Source organism: Oryctolagus cuniculus, chromosome 1 (assembly GCF_051225735.1).
Source record: "Oryctolagus cuniculus isolate XC-2025 breed Fujian yellow rabbit chromosome 1, ASM5122573v1, whole genome shotgun sequence".
Classification (NCBI taxonomy): domain Eukaryota; kingdom Metazoa; phylum Chordata; class Mammalia; order Lagomorpha; family Leporidae; genus Oryctolagus; species Oryctolagus cuniculus.
This window is the reverse complement of record NC_142867.1, coordinates 53045628-53066960: the sequence shown is the minus strand read 5'-3', so window position 1 is coordinate 53066960 and position 21333 is coordinate 53045628. Positions and strand designations below refer to the sequence as shown.

General features: G+C 45.0%; 1 long non-coding RNA gene across 1 annotated transcript in view; it reads left to right on the top strand.

The window, feature by feature from the left end:
* The window catches only part of LOC149128398 (uncharacterized), a 76493-nt gene extending 75585 nt beyond the window's left edge, over positions 1-908 (top strand). The window contains exon 3 of the long non-coding RNA XR_016212746.1: positions 251-908. This is a non-coding gene — a long non-coding RNA (uncharacterized LOC149128398). The remainder of the gene's footprint in view (positions 1-250) is intronic.
* Positions 909-21333: the final 20425 nt, after the last annotated feature.

Here is a 21333-nt window from a genome sequence, read left to right as displayed (position 1 = left end):
TTCATGGACACCCAGACAGTTTGCAGCCAGAAGTCACCTGCAGACCACTCCAAAGTCCTGAGAGAGTGAAAACTCACTGGAAAAAAAAAAAAAGGCTTTTTTTAAAAGCTTTTCAGTGACAAGAGCCTTATGTGCCACACTGTGGGCAGGGAGAGTAGGGACTGTTGGAACTGGGGACAAAGGTGAGAAGGAAGAAAGGGGAAGAAAAGCATGCCACTGACCCATTTTCCACTTTCTCCATCTTACGCAGCCATCCATCAAGCCATCACACTTGGCCACATAGCAATTACTGCACACACGGACGTGTTCCTGCCTGTAGCCGAAAGTCATAAACGCTGCAAAGCCAGCCGAGTGTGAATGGTGGAGTGACGTGGTGCCACATCCCAGCAGAAGACATGCCCACACGTTTCCTTTTTGTCAAGTCTGGATTGGCCTCACGCAGGGGACTGGAGGTGTGAATAACGCAGGCAGCCAGGGACCTGAAGCCTCCACTCGGTCACAGTCGGGGATGCGTCAGGACACTGGGCCCCAGCAGCAGGCTGACGAGGAAGTTCATCTGCACCCTCTACTCTGCCCCAGCCTCGTCTCCACCAACAGGATGGGGGGAATACGGGGGAGCTTGAGGTTGACAAGAAGCTCCGTAGCCTTGTCCCTAGATAAGTGGTTTTCACAATTTTCTTTCATTGTCACTTGAAAGAATTTTGAAAAACCATGTAGTCATTTGCACTCTTTTTGGTTGACATCTAGAATGTTTGATCATTAAATAGCTACAAATCATGGTGTTAGTGGCACATTGTCAACACTAATTTTAAGAATGAACAGAAGTACAATTATTCCAGATGTACCCAGCGGAATGTCGATATCACACACTTTAATTCCCACCATCATTTTAAAACATGTAGATCGACTTCAGCTGTCTGATATTGAACACTGTTCTGTTCTCTCCTTAAACTTTAACTTCCTTTCCATACATGCATTGCTTTTTGCCCTAAAATAGCATTTTAATCTACAGTGTTTTTTTTAAATACTTCTCAATACTTTTTCTGCAACAAAACTAAGAATATAAATGAAAGGTTGTCCAATCATCTTTTGGAAAAAAAAAAAGGTGTCCGGATAAGTATCCAGGAAAATATAAAACACTCCTTACCTCTTATGTTGTATTTAAAATTTTTTTTAATATAATTTATTTGAGAAGCAGACAGACTGTGAGAGGTCTTGCCCATGGAGGCATTCCACGAATCTTTGTGGGTCGCAGGCACCCAGCTACCTGAGCCATTCCCACTGCCTCCCATGTAAGCCTTGGCAGAAAGGCCAGAGACAGGTCTCGAACCTGGTCACTCTGTTGTGGGACATAGGTGTCTTAATTGGCGTTTTAACATTTAACTGCCAAATGGTCACCCCAGGGAGATTTTTTAAATGGTCAGTATAAGAATACTTCAAGAAATTCTTGGAAAATGTAATTAAAAATTTTACTTGGGTGCATCTCTGTGTAATTTTTTCATAATATGCATTTTCCATGAGCATTTTGAAGATGCCTGGGTATAAGTATTCTGTCCAGAGCATGAGATTCTTGGACTTTTTTTTTTAACCCTTTCTGGGCCTTGTACAACAGGCTGTGGTCACAGAGGAGCCTCATGCACTCAAGGGCATAGCACAAAGTCTCCTTTCTCATCATAACTGGAGACGGGCTGGGTGTCTCTTCCAAAAACATGGCTCAGGAACCCAGAAGACATCTAGGCCTTGCCTTTCCCAAACCCGTTACTGACAGCCCTGTGAACAGGAAGAAAGAGCACAGGGAGGGAACAACCGGTGTTGACTGCCCCAGACCAGAATGATCTACCACCCCTCTCTTTCCTATTCCCAAAAACACTGATTCAAGCATCCATCTGATGCAATAGAAAGTCTTGGGTAGACATCTGTCTGAGTGGCTAAGCTGCCATAAGAGTACCAGGATTCCATTCCTGGCTCCAGCTCCTGATTCCTGCTCCTGCCATTATGGATCCTGGGAGGTGGTGGTGGCTCAAGTACTGGGAGACCTGAACTGAGTCACTCACACCTAGCTTCATTCTCCACCCCCTCTAGCCATTGTGGCCATTTGGAGAGTGAATCGGTGGATGGGAAACACATACACACACACACACACACACACACACATCCTCCCTGCCCCAATACACACTCAAATAAACTTTTTAAAAAGTTAAATGTTTGGAGCTTCCCTTTCCCAGCTTTTTCTGAAAATCTGCCAAGAAACACTCACATGTCCAAAAATGCATTAAGGTACTCAGTTGTGTACTCAACTTGCTGCCTTAACCCAACCATTGCCCCACTCTCTGGAGTGAGTGCCGTGTCTCTCCAGGATGTACTGATTCACCACGTGGGGCCTAACCTGTGCCTGTCCCGTGGGTGGACACTACCAGCATTGTGAGGCTCGGACCTCAAACTATCACCGTGCTCAGCCCCTTTCATCCGGCTTTCCTCTGAGTTCCTGACTAGGCTCTCTCTCTGCATGGGCATCCCTGCCACTCAGCACTTTGCTAGCACAGAATGCCTCTTCTCCAGTCTTCCCTAGGCTTCAGTGAACTTAGGTATCAACCACTGGGTCCATGTAAGTGGGAGCTATGTCAAAATAAATGAGTGAGCAGAGTCAGGATCAAGTGAGGCGAGAATATAGGAGTTGAGAGGAACTGGACCAGAGGTGACAAACATGGGACAACCACACTGCCAACAGTGCCCTCGCTCATAGCAGAGCTCATCAGTCCGGGCCTGAAACCTCTCAACACAGACTCCATCAGTGAGTAATTGAAGCCCATGTGTCATCTTCATGGGAAACTCTAGATTGAGCTCTTGAGGGCATAGCACATGAGAAGTACCTAATAAATACAGATCTAGCAGAACTGAACCAAAGCCACATTCCACCTAAGGAGTGAACCTAGTAACCAGGATGTGCCCAAAATGAAGCACCTGAAGGTCAAAGACTTCCATGGAAGTCGGGGCAGGTGCAGCCCCCAAAGCCAGGAAGTCAGAGCTTGAAGCCCAGAGAATGTCTGAGGCCACACAGACAGCTGCAGCAGCACCTTGCTGGCCTCCCCACCACCAATCTGGACTCTTCCCATCCCCCCTGGTGTCTTCTCCACGTGGAAGCCCTTGCTCTCTGCCTTATTTAAAACCTTCGCTGATTTCCTGCTGCATCAGGGAGAAAGACAAGATGCCTCCTGTGCCTTCCAAGGCTGCCAGGCTGAGTCCCTGCTTTGTTTTCCAGTCTTCACCCCATGCATCCCTCCCTGAGCAATGAGGGGACTTTTACAGGTGCTATCTCCTCTGATTGTCACCACCCAACCGTGAACCAGGCCTGTTAGTCCAATTTTATAGGTGAGGAATTCTCACCTGATCCTTGAGGAGATTATGTGAATCAGCCAAAGTCTCAGGCCTGCCAAGTTTCTCAAGTGGAATTTGAATCCCTTCCTGTCAGTTCTGAAGCCTGCACTCAGGAGTAGATGCGGTGCTTATAATTAAGTCAGCTTTGTGTAGTAGGCACTTTTCATTTACCAAAATGAAAAGCAAAACAGAACTGGATATGGTCTGTTGGAACTCATACACTTGAGTGCATGTGCAGCACACGCACATGAGAGAGAGAGAGAGAGAGAGAGAGCGAGCGAGCAAGAGAGACAGACACAGGGGCAGGCACAGAGATCTAGTTTGATTCACATTCAGCCCATTGTATTGGCAAAAAGTAAATAGAACTTTCTAGTATGTATAACTAGAGCCAAATTCCCAGAGAGGAGAATGGCCGAAAGTAATGGTTTCCTTTATTTTTCATTCTTCCTTTCTTTTTCCTTCGTGTGTGTGTGTGTGTGTGTGTGTTTATCGTTCTTCAGATCTTTATTCCTGAAGAAGAGAAATTCCAGGAGTGTCCCCTCAATGAGCCTGTGCACCGTGAGGATTTTCTTCCCTCCTCACCCGTGCCTCCACTCCCAACCTTCCGTAAGTCTGGTTCTGAATGGGATTTTGCTCCAGCTGCACAGGGAGCTGTCAGACTGGACCCGCATTCGGAAGGCAAATGTCCCTAGAGCTGAAAGGGGCCTTTCACGGGGCATGTCCTAGTGTCCTAGCTGGAGTCTCCTTGACCTTGACCGGCAAGAGCATCCACACACTTAGGTGCAGCGGCTTCTCCCTGGCACACCATTCGGTGCAGCTGCACAGACGAAAGAAACCAAGCCTCAGAGGATGTCGTGTCATCGTGCTGGACGGCAGCCCACGCTGACCACATGAAGAGCAATGCTGCTGTCTGTCCAGCAGCCTACGGCGGCTCTGCAGGCTAGGACCTGACGCGACAGCAAGAGGCTGCATGTTGAGTGGAAGCGATGCAGAAAGGGCGTGGAGCCCGCCACCTTAGCACTCACCACCATGCTGGCGAGCTCCGAAGGTAAACAGCACGCCTCTTCCCAGAAGGGGTTCAGGGCTGTCGCAACACCTCCCAGCCGGTGATCTCACGTAAAAGATCCTTCCTCCAGAGCAAGCATCTTTGCTTTTTGTAAACTCTGGGGTGGCTAACACAGAACCTTTACCCAGCTGAGCCGGCCTGTCCCTTCAGGTGGCTTTTCCTGGTGTTCCTTGTGGAGGCTGACTTGGAAAGGTCTGGCTGAAAGGGAAGAGCTTCAGTTACCACCGTGGACAGCAGTCTGTCCCTGAGAGTCTTTCTTGAAGATCAGTAAAAGCAAGGAGTGCCCCGGCGCCGCGGCTCACTAGGCTAATCCTCCGCCTTGCGACGCCGGCACACCGGGTTCTAGTCCCGATCGGGGCGCCGGATTCTGTCCCGGTTGCCCCTCTTCCAGGCCAGCTCTCTGCTGTGGCCAGGGAGTGCAGTGGAGGATGGCCCAAGTGCTTGGGCCCTGCACTCCATAGGAGACCAGGATAAGTACCTGGCTCCTGCCATTGGATCAGCGCGGTGCGCTGGCCGCAGCGCGCCGGCCGTGGCAGCCATTGGAGGGTGAACCAATGGCAAAAGGAAGATCTTTCTCTCTGTCTCTCTCTCTCACTGTCCACTCTGCCTGTAAACACACACACACACACACACACACACACAACAGGGAGTGGCTAGGGCAGAGGAAGTGTGGAAGTGTGCAGAGACTCCAGGGCTCTGGATCTCAGAGCTGAGGGGTTATACAGGTGTTTGGCTCCACCGTGGCTTAGCATGCCCTGGGGCTAACAAAACACCAGCTATGAGAGCTGCAAAGGGGGCCAGAGAGTGTCGTGGGCATGGGCTTGAGTCTTCAAGAAGCTTCTCTCTATGGAGATGTCATTCCAAGGATACAGAGCTGAGCCTTGCGTGGTGAGCATGTTCTACAGACAGAGTGCACAGTCTGGTGACCACGGCTAATAAGATAACACTGCAAGCTGGAAAATCACTAGGAGTAGATTTGCAATGTTCTCACCACACTGAAACTGCTGGTTGCATGAGCTGACAGATATGTCAATCAGCTTGAACTAATCCCCTCACAGCGTATACCTACAGCAAATCACCAAGCTGCACACCATCGATATGTACAATTGGTGTTTCTCAGTGATGCCCTAATGAATCTGGGGTGGGGGAGAAATAAATGTATCTGATTTTAGAGGAAAAAAAGGAAGCTGCTGTGACTCCTGGGGGGAATGGATGATGTAACTGTCCACTGTCACTCTCTAAAGCAGAGGTGCAGCCCGGCTGTTCAATTCTGGTCATGTGCCTGAGGATTCAACTCCATCTGAGTCCATCCTGGGTCTGCAATAATACTCTGGGCTATGAAAAGACCTAGTTAACAACGGCTAAACCCACTTAATTTAGGAAATATGTAGGGTTACCAGTCACATGTACATATTAAGCTTCAGATCTCAGGAGGACAAAAATCCATGAAGAAGGCATTGCACAAACTCAAGGTCACCATTCGTATTGAGGTTCTAGAAGGCACCACGGTGTCACTGTTGTCCCATCATTCCCACTTTCCAGGCAGGCGAGAAAAACACTTGATCTGTAAAGGGAAGGATTGGGACCCAGCGAATGATTGAATGACAATGAATAAAGTAAGACTAGACAGGTGTACGGTTGTACCCCTTGTCCCCTGATCTTGCTATCTGGCCCCACAGGAGCCCCCCTGGGACTCTGGGACTCTGGGACCCTGGGACCAGGCCTTCCCTGCAGGAAGCATTCCACAAACATCAAACGGGACTGAGGGCTTTGCTGGGCCTTTGTAAGTTTTCCAGATACCTGCGGCCCTCCAAAGGCTGTGACTCAGCCACCAGGACAAAGAAAGTGTGCGAAGGTTTTCAGAAGAAGTAGGAGCCTTTGGCAGGAAGCCCATGCCAGCAGGCGAAAGGCTCCACACTGCCACCACTGGCTGGCTTTTCTCCTCCCTGGGGAGAATGCATTTCGATCTGCACTGGCCTCTGCATGAGCAGAGAAAAGCTCCCAAGTAGCTAACCGGAGATCACCCTGTCAGAGCTGGCTGAAGGATCTCAACTGTGTGGACAGAGGCATCGATTAAGAAGGATGCGCCAGCAAATGCACCTCAAGAAAGTCTTCCCAGGTCTACAAACATAGCAACAATCCCAACGACAACCACTGGTGTCGGCACTCAGAGTTCTCCTACACCTATGTTTCTGCTTTATCCTTACATGTCCATTTTACAGATGGCTCCATACTAAATATGGCTCCAACATCATCCTACAACTGATTATTGCATTTTTGCATGCTCAGACTTTAATGTTGAGAAAAAAAAAAAAAAAAACTAGAAAAGACAATACCATTGCCTTTCTGGCCAAATCCTGGGCCATGGACAAGGGGTTCTAGTGCCGCTGTCAAGAGGTTGAGGTAGAATCGGTGAAATTGGATGCATGCTTTGGTGAAAGAATTCTAGATTTTGGAGGAAGCATAATGGCATGTCCATAGATCCAGCAAATCCACTCCTGGGAATCTTTCCCACAGGAAGAAAAAAAATGATCGGTATCTTAGAACTGATAGAAAAGGATCTTGAAAGTGGCATTGCTCCTAGTGGCAAAAGTCCTTAGATAAGATGATTGCTCATCCCAAGATGAGAGGATTCCTGCAATTTGCTTCAGAATATTCCAGAAGGGTGGAGACATTGAAGCACAGGGCTGGGGTGGAGGAATAAAAGCAGACTATGAACTGATAATCATGGAAGCTAGGTGATGAGACACAGGGGTCCATTATTCTGGTCTTTCTACATTTGAGTATGCTTGACAATTCCTACCACAGTAAAACATTTTAAACAATGGATGCCTATTCTAGGGAAATGGCTGAATAATGGTATTTCCACTCCTTAGAGTATCATACAGCTATTAAAATTATCAATTTAAGCTATCCCAGGCTCTATGCTTGATTTGGAAGAATTTCTGCAAAATATTTTAAGAAAGGCGGATACACACAAAGCACCGATTCCACTTTCGTAAAAGAAACAATGTCCAAGAAGTCCACACTTTGTGTGTGTGTGTGTGTGTGTGTGTGTGTATCTGAATATAACAAAGTATGGATGAGACTCCAGGAGGGTAAATACCAGGTTGTTGAGGACTGTGGGGACATGGTATTTCTCAGGTGATGTGGGTAGAGAAAAAGGGAAGAAAGAGATGGGAGAGCCAAGAGGAAAACCAAAGAGCCACCTCACTGCACCAAATGTGTTCTACTGTTGACAGCACATTGTGCGGTTTCTTTGCCTCTCTCACTAGCTCCTCTGGCTTTTTCTGGTTCTCAGAAACCCAGATTTCCTAGATGTCTCTCACTCTGTGCCTGGGATTTGTGGCTGGAATTCCAGCAGTCACCTTAAAAAAAGTTTTCATTTTTCAATGTCACAGATTTTTGCTGTGTGCCTCCTACATGCTAGGGTTGGGCTGCTCATGCCTGAAATGTGTATCACTGTGAACCTGTGGACAACGAGGGGTTCCCCTCCCCTTGCTTAACAACAAGCTTTCCACGGCTGCCTAACACAATAACAGCCCATAGTAGTCATTTGCCTGTCTGGTGCTTAGTAACTTAGTAACTATCCCATAATAGTTGTCTTTGCTAAAAATCTGCTGAGCTGTGTTTTCACACTCCCTGATAAAGTAGGAAGGAACCAGCTGCAACCAAAATTGAGACAGGAGTTTGTACAGAGCAAGTCAGACTACCAGAGTTACCTTACAGTTCATTGTCACCTCAGATGCCACACGTCTGATGACATCTCAGCAGCCGTCTGAACACGTGACACATATACAAGCATGATTTGTTAACACGGGCAGGCTCAAGGAATCTTCCACACCCCTTCCCTGTGCACTTAGTGTGTTTTGTCACTTAGTTTCATTTACCCTGCCTCTGTGAATTCCCAAACTCCTTTCTGAATGGGCAGTTGGGTTGGAGACACACACACAGATCTTCTCATGGGCTTGTAACAAAACTTTCTCAGAAGACAGCAGCACCTGGTGTTTGTTTTTCTTACATCATGTGAGTGGGGCAGGCTCCTGCTTGGCAACAGGCCTCCCTAGGTCAGTCTGGGATAAGATAATTGGGGGTAGGGGAGGAAAGCTCTGCATGTTTGAGAAAACCCAGAAGAAATGAATGCGCCCAAAGACTAGTGTGAAGAGTGATGCCTGACGAGGGTGAAGAAGTGGACAGGAACCAGATCATGAGAGCCTTTAGGCCACATGAGGAGTCAGTATGTTATTAGAAGTGTAGTATCATCCTATGAAAAGTCTTAAGCCTTGACTTAAAGTTTAATCAGTAGAATTCAATAGGAAATGTGGGAGAATGCCTAATGGCAAGAGCATTCAGTTCTACAGTGAAAGATTCTACAGTTTATGACTAGGCTAGAAGTAGATTGGACATATGGAAATTGGCGTGGGCGGAAGTTGGCATGATGCAGTCTTTTGGTTGTATGGTACCCGTCAGTCTGTTACCACAGGCCGCTACAGTCATTAGCAAACTGATTTTACTATTATCAATACCAATGAGCAAATGGAAGGTGGAGTTCATGGGGAAAGATGCTTGGTGCTGTGGGTAGTAAGCTTCCCAGCTCAATGTGTGGTCTGTCTCATTCTGAAAGCCTACCCCTTACCACTCACTGCTTTTTTTGGACTGGAGGCTTTCTGTACTGAGAAATTCTCAAGTCTTGGAAGAGGGAGGGGCGGTCTTTGGGGAAAAACAGAAGAATGGCCTGGCATTGCTGCAGGACTAGAAATTTCATTTACACTTCCTTGGCAATGTAAGTCAAGGTAGGAGGTGCACTTCTATTTCCTTGAGCTCCAGGAACAGCATCAGCTGCTCCTTTACTGTCCCTTCAGGCCATCAGCTGAGCTCCTTGCCGGGTTCTGGTTGGGAAATTAGATTTCTACTTGCTCTTGGAAACTCATCATTTGGCTACAGCAGTCTCCTCTTGGGATTTCAGAAAATACAATCTTCTGAATATAGTTGGTTCCATAAAATGATAGAGACCAAATCATGGATACAAAAGAAATGAAGATTCTGTTACATAAACTTCTGAATAGTTATTGTTTTTGTTCATATGTTTTTTAAAAAACAATTGAAGTTTATTTTGACTTTGTAACTAAACTAAATTTGTCTTTACATTAAACTAGAAACCAGTGCTTGAAAAAAGACAAAACTTTGCTATCAAATGGAAACGCAAAGAATAGTTCATAGTTATGATTCTGGTGGTGGTGATTAGCAAGCAGGAAAAGAAAATTCTTTGAAGCGGGGTTATTATTATCCCCATTTTACATACGTGGAAACTGAAGTGACTTTCCTTAGGTCAAATTGGCTAGTTAAATGATGGCACGAAGATGCTAATTTCAGCTTCTCAGATGGCAGAACCAAAATGCTTAATTATTTGTAATAAATTGCTTGTTACAATGTTACATAAAGAAAAAAAAAGCAGGGACAGGTCCTGTGGCATAGCAGGTAAACCTACCTCCTGCCGTCCCCACATCTCATATGGGTGGGGGGTTCATGTCCCAGCTGCTCCACTTATGATCCAGCTCCCTGCTAATGGCCTGAGAAGATGTTCCAAGTATTTGGACCCCTGCCTCCCACGTGGGAGACATGGAAGAAGCTCCTGGCTCCTGGCTTCTGCCTGGCTCAGCCCTGTCCAAAACGGCCATCAGGGCGTGAACCAGCAGATACAAGATCATTTCTCTCTTCCTCTCTCTCTCCCTTTCTCTCTCTTTTTTTTTTAAAGATTCATTTTATTTATTTGAAAGACAGAGAGAGGTAGAGACACAGAGAGAGGTCTTCCATCCAATGGTTCACTCCCCAATTGGCCACAATGGCTGGAGCTGCGCCAATCTGAAGCCAGGAGCCAGGAGCTTCTTCCAGGTCTCCCATGTCGGTGCAGGGGTCCAAGGACTTGGGCCATCATCCACTGCTTTCCCAGGCCATAGCAGAGAGCTGGATTGGAAGAGGAGCAGCCAGGACTAAAACCAGTGTCCCTATGGAAGGCCGGCATTTTAGGCCAGGGCTTTAACCCACTGCCACAATGCTGGCCCCTCTCCCTTTCTCTTTGACTTTCAGAAAAGAAAAGAAAGAAAAAGGAAAGGAAAGAAAAGAAAAAAGAAGGAAAGGAAACCAAGATGCAAACCTACATAGATGATACAGTTGAAAAAGTATACACAGGAAAACAATCAGAAAGAAATATGCCCCAGATTGTCTGTGGGTCATGAGACTGTGTGTGATTTTTGTATTTTTCATATTTCTGAAATTTTAGATTGCGAGCATGTACTCCTTGAATAGCCAGGATGGGCTAGCAACAGGCCAGGATTGGCAGACCTGTCAATAGACCTCTCAGAATGAGGACACTACTTTAGATTCTCCAACCAGTACAGAATACTCTGGAGTTTCACCTTCTATGCTCCATTTTATTTCTAATAATGCATCCTTTTATTAGAGTTTTCATGACAGCCTGGCTCATAAATGAGCTCATACTGAATTTATATCGGTAGCAGCCTAGGCCTTTTCCACATGGACTGCCTAAAAAAAAAATAAAAATAAAAACAACTCAGGATCTCCCATTCTCTTCCTGTTCAGACAATGTTCTGATACACTGAATTTTTACTTTTGCTAGGTATAATCTTATTAGTTATGGTACAGGATCCAAATCAATCAGATTTAGATAATTTTTGAACATTGATTCTTGCCTCTTAGGTATCTACTAGCCTCCTCATTTTAAAATAGCTGCAAACTGGGGCCGGCGCCATGGCTCACTTTAATCCTCTGCCTGCGACGCTGGTATCCCCTATGGGCCTTGGGTTCTAGTCCCGGTTGCTGCTCTTCCAGTCCAGCTCTCTGCTGTGGCCCGGGAGTGCAGAGGAGGATGGCCCAGGTGCTTGGGCCTTGCACCTGCATGGGAGACCAGGAAGAAGTACCTGGCTCCTGGCTTCGGATTGGCACAGTGGCCATTTGGGGGGTGAACCAGTGGAAGGAAGAGCTCTCTCTCTGTCTCTCTCTCTCACTGTCTAACTCTGTCAAATTAAAAAAAAAAATAGCTGCAAATTGAGTGATTTTGAACATTCTCCATGTTCACCCAAATCACTGCTAGAAGTATCCTGGATCAGAATTAGCATGGAGCCACGTGAAGGACACTCAGTAGCCCCATGTGGGATCATTTAAATCTGAGCCTTCCTTTTGTACAGTAAGCTGACACTTAGTGAATCCTCTAAGTGTCTCATCATCTAAGCCATTTTTATTTCTGGATATTTCTGCACTAATCTCAAAGTATTGGGAGAGTTATTTCAAATGTATTAAATGTACTATTTACCTTCTCTACAGTATCCACTTATTTTAGCCTCCTTAGAAAAAGAAATAATTATATCCATAGCATATATTCAGTCATTTATTCAGCAAACTTTGTTGAGTGCCTCCTTATTTGAAGCATTGTGTGAGAGAAGGAGGAAGTTTGTGATACCAAATCCAAGGTGGAACGGGGTGGAAGCAAGAAATCTAGTTGGGAACTGGACTCCCTCCAGCAAGGAGAGGTGGGATTAGATCCCAGGGACCCAGCTTCCTGAACCAGAGACAGCTTCTCTTGGCCCAGTAACTCCCTCTGCCTAAAATGCTTCCTTCCTTGGTGTCGGCGCTGTGGTGCAGTGGGTTAAAGACTGGCCTGAAACGCCAGCATCCCAAATGGGTGCCAGTTCTAGTCCTGGTTGCTCCACTTCCGATCCATCTCTCTGCTATGGCCTGGGAAAGTTGGTCCAAGTGCTTGGGCCCCTGCACCCACATGGGAGACCCAGAGGAAGCTCCTGGCTCCTGGCTTCAGATTGGCACAGCTCCAGCCATTGCGGCCAATTGGGGAGTGAACCAGCGGATAGAAGACACTTCTCCCCCAACCCCTGTCTTTCAAATAAATAAAATAAATCTTTAAAAATAAAATAAAATACTTCCTTCCAGCCTGCCTCTCTTCTGCTGTGCTGAAGGCTCCCCTGCACACCTACTCAGAACTCAGGGCACTCTTTTCTAGCCTCTACTGCCCCTGCCTCTGCCATCTCTGTCAAAGAGACTGACAGCTCCTTGAGGGCAGGAGGCAGGTGTCTGGGAGCCCTGGATCTCCACACAGCACCTAGTCTTCCCAAGCTTTCTTGTCCAAGGGAAGAAAGAGTTCTTTGTCTTCTACAAACAGCTCGAAACTCCTTTCCTAAAGACCTGGGCACATTCACCTCCATGGTGGGCAGAAACTCTGAGCCTCCAAGTTGTCTTCTTGGTTAGTCCACTACCCTTGCAGTTTTTCAGCAGAAAGAGAAAACCCAACAAAGGGACCTGCCTTGACTTTTCTCTTTCCCTCACATGCCACATTCAGTTCTGCAAGGCCTCCCCATTCTACCTCCAAATGTCTTCAACCTGATCATTTCTTATCATCTCTCCCACTGCCTCCAGACCCAAGCCAGTGCCCTTTCTGTTACAGTGTGGTCACAGCCTCTGTTCTCATCTCCCTGATTCCACCCTCTCCTCCCATCCACCTCCATCCTCTGCTCTCCACACAGCAGGGCTAGCCCAGGGAACTCTGCTCAAACCCTCCATCACCTCCCTAGTGCACCTAGAATACAATCTTGACTCCTGTCCAAGAAATTGGTTCCTTTGAGTCACTCCAGAGGGAAAAGGCCACACTATTTCATTCTGATGAGGCAGGTGCCACTGGATTTAACAGCAGTCTAGTGTATTCCATGAAGGGTGGTGACAACCAGCAGATGGGTGGTTTTCTTGCTACCTGAATGCCTCCCAACTGTTGGTCCTGCTAGGCAGTAAACACCTCCTGAAGTCTCTTGGTCTTAGATCAATATGTCTGTTGGTTGCTTAGGCCTTTTGACCAAGCTCTTACTGTGCACCGGTGAGCTGGCCATCAAATCAGCCTAAAAAGGGGGGGGGGGTCCTCCTGCCTATATTCATTAGATGGAATAGTCCCTTGCACTTCTTACTAAATAAATTTAAATTTAAATACTTATTAAATACTTATCATTTAAATACGTACTATTAAATATAAATGGTACTTTAAAGTAGACAAACACAGAGAATTTGTAATAGCCTGTATTGGTTTGCTAGGGCTGTTGTAACAAAGTTCTGCAGATTTGGTGACTTAAGTCACAGAAATGTATTGTCTCACAGTTCTGGAGGCTGAAAGTCCAAGGTCAAGAGACCAGCAGGGGTGGTCTCTTCTGAGAGCCATGATATTTCTAGCTCCTGGTGGTGTCTTGGTCCATTAGAGCTGCTTTAACAAAACCACTATGAACTAGACGGGCTGTGAAACAGATTCTCACTTCTCACAAATCAAAGCACTGGAAGAGTCGCTGTCTGATGAGGGCCCTTCTCCTGGTTCACAGCCAGTCATTTGCTTGCTGTGTCTTCACAGGGGCTAAGTGCTAGGGAGCTGTGGGGTTCCTCTTTTCAGGCACTCATCCCATTCATGAATGCTCTACCCTTATGACCTAATCCCCTCCAAAAAGTCTTCCTAATACTGACACATTGGAGGTTAAAATCTCAACATATGAAAGCTTACAAAAAATATTTTAATTATTTGAAAGGCAGAGGGACAGAGAGTGAGGAAGAAAGAGAGGGAGAAGGAGAGAGACAGACAGACAGAGACAGAGAGAGATCCTCCGTTTGATTTACTACTTGAATACCTGCAACAGTGTGAGTTGGGCCAGGGGGAAGCCAGAAGCCAGCAACTCCACATGGCTGACAGGGATCTAAGTACCTGAGCCATCATCTGCTGCTTTTCCCAGCATATTAGCAGGAAGCTGAATCAGAAGTGGAGGTATTAGGACTCAACTGGTACTCCAAAACAGGATGCAGGTGTCCCAAGCATCAGCTTAATACCTGAACCACATGAACACACCTGCTCCAACTTACAAATTTTGAGGGAACAGAAGCATTCAGCCCATGGCAGGTTATTTTCTGGCAATCTTTGGTATTCCATAGCTTCTAGATGTATCTTCTGTCTCTGCCTTGGGGTTCACATGATATTCTTCCCACAGGTTTGTCTCCAAATTTCCCTTCTCTATAAAGACACAAATCATATTGGATTAGAACCCACCTTAATTATCTCATTTTAACTTGATCACCCCATCAAAATTCTATTTCCAAAGAAGGTCACATTGTAAGGTACTGGGAGTTAGGATTTTAACATTGATCGAGGGGAACATAATTCACCCTATGACATGGCCTATAACCATACCAATATAATTCTCTCAACATTAAAAAATGTGTAAGCCATTGGGGAGCAGTGGTACACAAAAGTACAAGGTTGTGTATTAAATAAGATTATATACCAAAGGTTTGATGTTTAATGGGTATGCCACACATTTTAGCTTCTGTTCCTATTCTTCCATATCACCAGCCAATTCTTCTTCCAATGAGAAGTGTTGCACAATAATTTCCATTAAAACAGATAAAATCATTACTCATGCAAATATAAAATTAACATTTAACTTTATTAATTAATTAACTGATGAGGGAACCAATAAGATGTTACACATGGCTCAAAAGAGAATTTTAAAAACCCACAGGTATATAGGCAATAGGAATATTATTGAAATAAATTTACAAATACATGCAAAATTTATCCACACAATTCATTTGCATTTTAGAGGTAGGAAGCATTTTATTACCTTTTCAATAACTTAAAAAGTTTTTAAATTGACTCAGATACAAAGGAAAATACTGCAAGGACTCACTGGACAGGTCACTCCACAACCTGCTTTTTCATTTCAACAATTTTTCTTGACAGAAGTAGATCTTGAGCAAGGAAACCTTCTTATGCTCTCCTATTTTTCAAACACAGAAGTGATGAACACTAAACTCATAAAGTTCCCATTTATGAAGCTGTTAAAAATAAATGTTTTTAAATCAGGCCATCATCACAATTTGAAGGAAAAAGTAGTTATTAACGTAGAGGGGTGGAGAGACAGGCATTTAGCCCAGTGGTGAAGATGCCTCTTGGAACACCCACAGCCCATATTAGAGTGCCTGGACTGGAGTCCCAGTTCCACTCCTGATTCCAACTTCCTGCTAATGTGGCCCCTGAGAGGCAGCAGTTAGGTTCAAGGAATTGGGTTCCTGTTGCCCATGTGGGACCTGGATTGAGGCCTCAGCTATTGCAGGCATTTGGAGAGTGAATCAGTGGATGGAAGCACTCACTCACTTGCTCTCCCTCTCCTTCTCCTCCTCCCCCTCTTCCCTTCTCCTCCTCCCTCCCTCTCCCTCTCCCTCTGCCTCCCTCTCCCTTTCTCTCTCTCTCCCTTCAAGGAAATAAATAAAATTTAAAAATCAAAAGATAAGAACATAACATTGGGACTGATGGGGTCCCTACTGGTAATAACCCTCCCCTAGGAAAATCAAAGACAGCAGAAAAACAACTTTATATGTCACGGTCCTTACAGATTCCTCCCCTCCCTTGAACCCCAAGTGAGAGCAAGCCCATAAAGTAGAAACCTTGTGTGTTCCCTTCTAGGATGTCTTCCAGCCCAGCTCCTCCCACACTGTAACTTGGACTTGGCGTCTGTCTCACTCAGGCAACCTTGAGTTCTAGAAGAGCAGAAGCTGACTCATGGTCTTTTCTGGATCCCTTGCATCTGGCACAACATCCAGCACGTAGCAAACCTCAGTTTATTATGTCTTAAAACAGGCTGATTTCACTTTAGTGTTCTTGTGTAAAACCTTATGTTGTAGTGATAGCCAGAGCCTGGGTCCTCTGCTCAAGGGTCTTTACAAGATAGTTCATGAATTCCTGGGAGGGAGACTTGGAAAGCACAGTCTCTTTGCAGCGGTCGGTGGTCAGATACAATAGGTAGCTTAGAGATGGCATCAAAGTTGTCCAGGGTGGTGGTGCAGCCCATGGCTGAGAGGTAGTAGTCATCAGTGCCAGCTGTCAGCAACAGCTTCTTGGGGACAGGAGCAGAGACATTGTCACTGGCTCTGGGAGCAGGGATGAGGCACCAGCACAGAGCCACAGTGTCTGGTCACTTTGCAAGGCACAGTGTGGCACTTGTTGATCTTGTTCCCCCAGTAGTTTCCCCACACGGGCACAATGGAGAGCTTGGCCTGGCTAATGGCCCCTTAGATGGCAGGGGCTATCTGTTTGGAACACTTCACAGCCAGGTGACGTGACTATTATAGTTGCCAATGGTCATAAACACTTTGAACCTGGTCCTCTGGCCAGCGTGCAACTGCTTTTGCACTGGTACAATCTTCATCCTCAAAAGACATCCCCAGGGAAAAGCCCATGACCTCAGGCTCCTTGTCGGGCAGGGAGATGTCTCCTCCAGGGACTTGATCTTCATGTCCTTGACCAGGCGGCCCAGCTTGGTGACTGGGAGCCACTCACCGTCATCAGCCTTGCCTCCAAGGCTAGGGCCCCTGGCCTCCAGGCCCTCCTGCTGCACTGGAGTCATCTGCTATGTGGTGTTCTCTCCTAGAAGAAACCAAACCACAGACTAAACTGCACTGAATGGAATCGAATTCTGCTCGAGGTCTCAGCCCATAGTGACAAGCAGCAGCTGACATGGTTCATACAGCCTTATAGCCTCACCTCAAAGTCAGCTTTCTTTCCATTGCTGACTCTTATTTAGCAGGCAGTTGTCTGTCTGAACGTAGCTCGACAGGAGAGAAGTCGATTGTTTGCCCTTTGACTACATCGTCGCAGCAGTAAGTTGGAAAGCTACAGAGGTATCATTTAGCAGAACAAAGGCCCACACAATTAATCTAATTTTCAACTACTAATTACGTATTAGCGCTCAAGAACAATTCTCTTTTCTCCTTGGGTATAATGACATTGGGTCTTTGGTGCCTTCCTGAGTGCCAGCCTTCCTGCCACACAGGTTAACTTTATGGGAAAGGAACCCAGGAGTGGTTGAGTTAGAGTTCTTAGAGTATAGCAAAGTTAATTATCACTAAAGTGGCAAAGGATTTTATAGTTTGCAAAGAGCTAGTCACACACCATCTCATTTAGTTCCTGCAGTCATCCTGTGAAGGGTGGGGTCTTCATTCCCAAAGACACTGAAGGCCAGTGAGGGGAACCTAGATGGGCATAAGCACAGCTCAGACCCAGATCACCTAATCCAGAACAAATTCTTTCTCCCCTCCCTCACTGCTCTCTGGAGAGGAGGAAAACAGGGGGATGCTCACAGAATCATGGGCACTCACAGTCGAAATGGACCTAGTAAGCTCGTCATTTGCGATGCTGCTGAAGTGACCTACCTGAGGAATGAGGAAGTGAAGCGGCTGTGACCAGGGTGGGTGCTTGGTGCAGGGATGAAGATGCTTGAGACAGCAGCAGCACATACCAGAGTACCTGAGTTTAAGGCCCAGCTCTGCTCTCAATTCCAGCTTCCTGCTAATTTTCACCTTTGAAGGAAGTAGATTGTGGCTCAAGTGCTTGGGTCCCTGCCATCCATGTAAGAGACCTGGATTGGGTTCTGGGCTCCTGGCTTCAGCCTGCCCTAGCCCCAGCTGTTGATCTCTCTCTCCCTCTCTCTCTCTCTCTCTCTCCCTGCCTTCTGAAAAAAAAAGTAAATGTACTTGTTTGCTCTCTCACTCTCTCTCTCTCACTTTTCTACCTTCTGGAAAAAAAGTAATAAGTGTACTAGAGGAAATATTTAAAGTGATTATATTATAATCAGGAAGGGTGGAAGAATATGAAAGGAACTAAGTTTCCATATTTCACTTGAACTGATACAATAAAGACACAGTAGACTATTGTAGGTTTTGTATATATAACATAATGCCTAGATCAACTACTAGAAAGAGACATACTTAAAAGCAGTATGGATAAATCAAAATGAGATTCTAAGAAATGCTCAAGTGATCCACAGAAGACAGGGAAAAGAAGACAGAAAAGTGAACAAAAGAGAACAAGCAGAAAACAAACAAACAAAAATAAAGTGGCAGATTTAAGCCATAACACCTCATTGACATTAACTGTAATAGTCTAAATACACCAATTAAAAAGATTGGCAGAGTATATTTTTAAAAATGCCTCAACTATATGCTAGGTATAAGAAACGCTTCAAAGACAATAATATAGGCAAGTTGAAAGTAAAAGGATGAAGAATGTTATACTAGTTTTCTGTTGATGCTGTGAAAAAATACTACAAACTACATGTCTTAAAACAGCACAAATTTATTATTCCACTGTTCTGTAGGTCAAAACTCTGACCCAGGCCTTATTAGGCTACAATCAAGGAGTTGGCAGGGACACATTCAGTTCTGGACCCTTAGGAAAGACTTGGTTTCCTTGTCTGCTCCAACTTTGTAGCTTCTGAAGGCACTCCATGGTTTTGTCTCATGGTTCCCTTCCTCCACCTTCAAAGCCATCAATGGAGGGCTCTCCCACATGTCACGTCACACCACGTCTCATCATAACTCGTCATGTCACATCACATGTCACATCATGTCACATCACATCACGTCATATCACATCACGTCATGTCACATCACATCACATGTCACATCACATCACATCATGTCACATCACATCACGTCATATCACATCACGTCATGTCACATCACGTCATGTCACATCACATCATGTCATGTCATATCAAGTCATGTCGCATCACATCATGTGACATTAACTCACATCATGTCACATCAACATGACCTCCACTTCTGACTCCCTTTCCGCTTTTAAGGATCTTGTAATTGCCTTGACTCTATTGGGATAATCTCTCCATTCCCAAGCCCCAAGCTTAATCACATCTATAAAGTCTCTTTTGCTGAAGAAGGTTACATATTCACAGGTTCTGAGAATCAGAACATGAACATCTTTGAGGAATGTAGTTTTGCGTACTACAAAGAAATGGGTAAACATTGAAATAAAGAAGGTATGGCTATATTAATATCAGACAAAGTGAACTTCGTGGTAATGATTTTTATAGAGACAGGAAATTATGTAATGATAGGAGAGTCAATGTACTACTAAACAGAAAGAGTAATCCTAAGTGTGCAGGCACCATACCACAGAACTGAAAAATATGTGAAGCAAAAACCGATAGTACTAAAAAAAGAAAGAGATCCACAATTATAGCTAGAGAGAAGTCAACCTTCTCATTCGGTAACTAAAGAACTGTTGGGCAGAAACTCAATGAGAGTATAGAAGAACTCATCAACATCATCAGCCAACGTGATTTAATTGATATTTGAACAACACTCTCTACCCAACAACAGCAGAATATATGTTCTGTATATTCTCACATGTGCCTGAAACAAAGGCAGATAGACCATATTCAGGGTCCTAAAATAAACCTCAACATATTTTTAAAAAGTGAACCATACAGAGTGTGGGAAGCAACTCAGACTAGACTAAGTTACTGGAATTAAGACTTATTCTATGCATCTGCTCTCCCACAATATGGTGCTTGGAGAGGAGTAAACAACTTTTACGCAGCTGCCTCTCGCCAACTTGAGTGATGACCTGCAGGAGCTGATCCTGCTCTGATTGGAGGAGAGCAGCGTACTCGACGTGTGGGTAGCAGAGTTGGGATTGGTGGAAGAGGACTATAAAGGAGGAGAGAGACAACATGCACCAGGAACATCTAAGGGGAACATCCGAATAACATCTGAGCAGCCCCCGAGAGAGCCGGCCGGTGGTGTGCCGCTCCCCCACGGAAGTGGGGAAAGTGGCAGGGGGAACCGCCCTTCCACGGAGGTGGAAGGATTGGAAGCCAACCCGGGAAGAACCAGCAGCAAACCCGGGAAGGGCCGAGCCGACAAAAGAACAGTGCAGGGTTTAGTGTCATTCCTCCACGAAGAGGGGGAGCGACAACAGAGTGTTGTATTCCCAGACCACAATGAAACTGAAGTTGAAATAAGTAACAGGAAGATAACAGGAAAATCTCTAAACATTAAGAAACTAAACAACACGCTTCTTATATGTGAGTCAAGAGGAAGTCTTAAGGAAAGTCAAAAAATGAAAGAAAAGTTAAAATGCAACATGTCAAAATCTGTGACACAAACTTTGTGGGACAGCAGAACTGGAAGGGAGATCTATAGCACTAAATGTATACATTAGAAGAAATAAAGTCTTGGATCAGTAATCTAAGCTCCTGCCTCAAGAACATAGAGGGAAAAAAGGAACAGAGCAAATAGAAGGAAGTACATAATAAAGTTAAAAAAGTGAAGTTGAAAACAGAAAACTAATAGAGGAAATCAATAAAACAGGGCTTTGTATCCAAAAAGACTGATAAAATTTACAAATTTCCATTAAGACTGACAAAGAAAAAGAAGAGAAACAAATTAATAATAGGAATGAGCAGATAATATCACTACAGGCTACTCAACATCAAAATCATGGAAAGGGCATACTGTACACAATTCTACACAAATAGATTTGACAATGTAAGTGAAATGGACCAACTCCTTGAAGAGCACAAACCATCACAACTCACACAATAGGAAACTGCTTGTTTGAATAGCACTGCAACTATCAAGGATGCTTTTTAATATAAAGATTTCCCACCTGAAGAAATATAGTTTCCCAGATGGCTTCATGGAGAATTCTACCAAACATTTAAAGAAAAACGAACACCAATTCCACAAAATTTCTTCCAGAAACAAGATTTGATACCCAAATTATATAGAGACGGTACAAAACAGAAAACTATAGACCAGTATCTCATAAATATAGATGCAAAAATCCTTAACAAAATATTAACAAAGAGAATTCACCAATATATAAAAAGGCATATACAGCATGACTGAGTATAATTTATTCCAGAGATACAGCTTTGGTGCAATATTCAAAATTCAATGAATACACCATGTAAGTGGGTTAAAAAGTAAAAATCAAAGGATAATGTCAATTAACACAGGAAACAAGTTGATGAAATTCA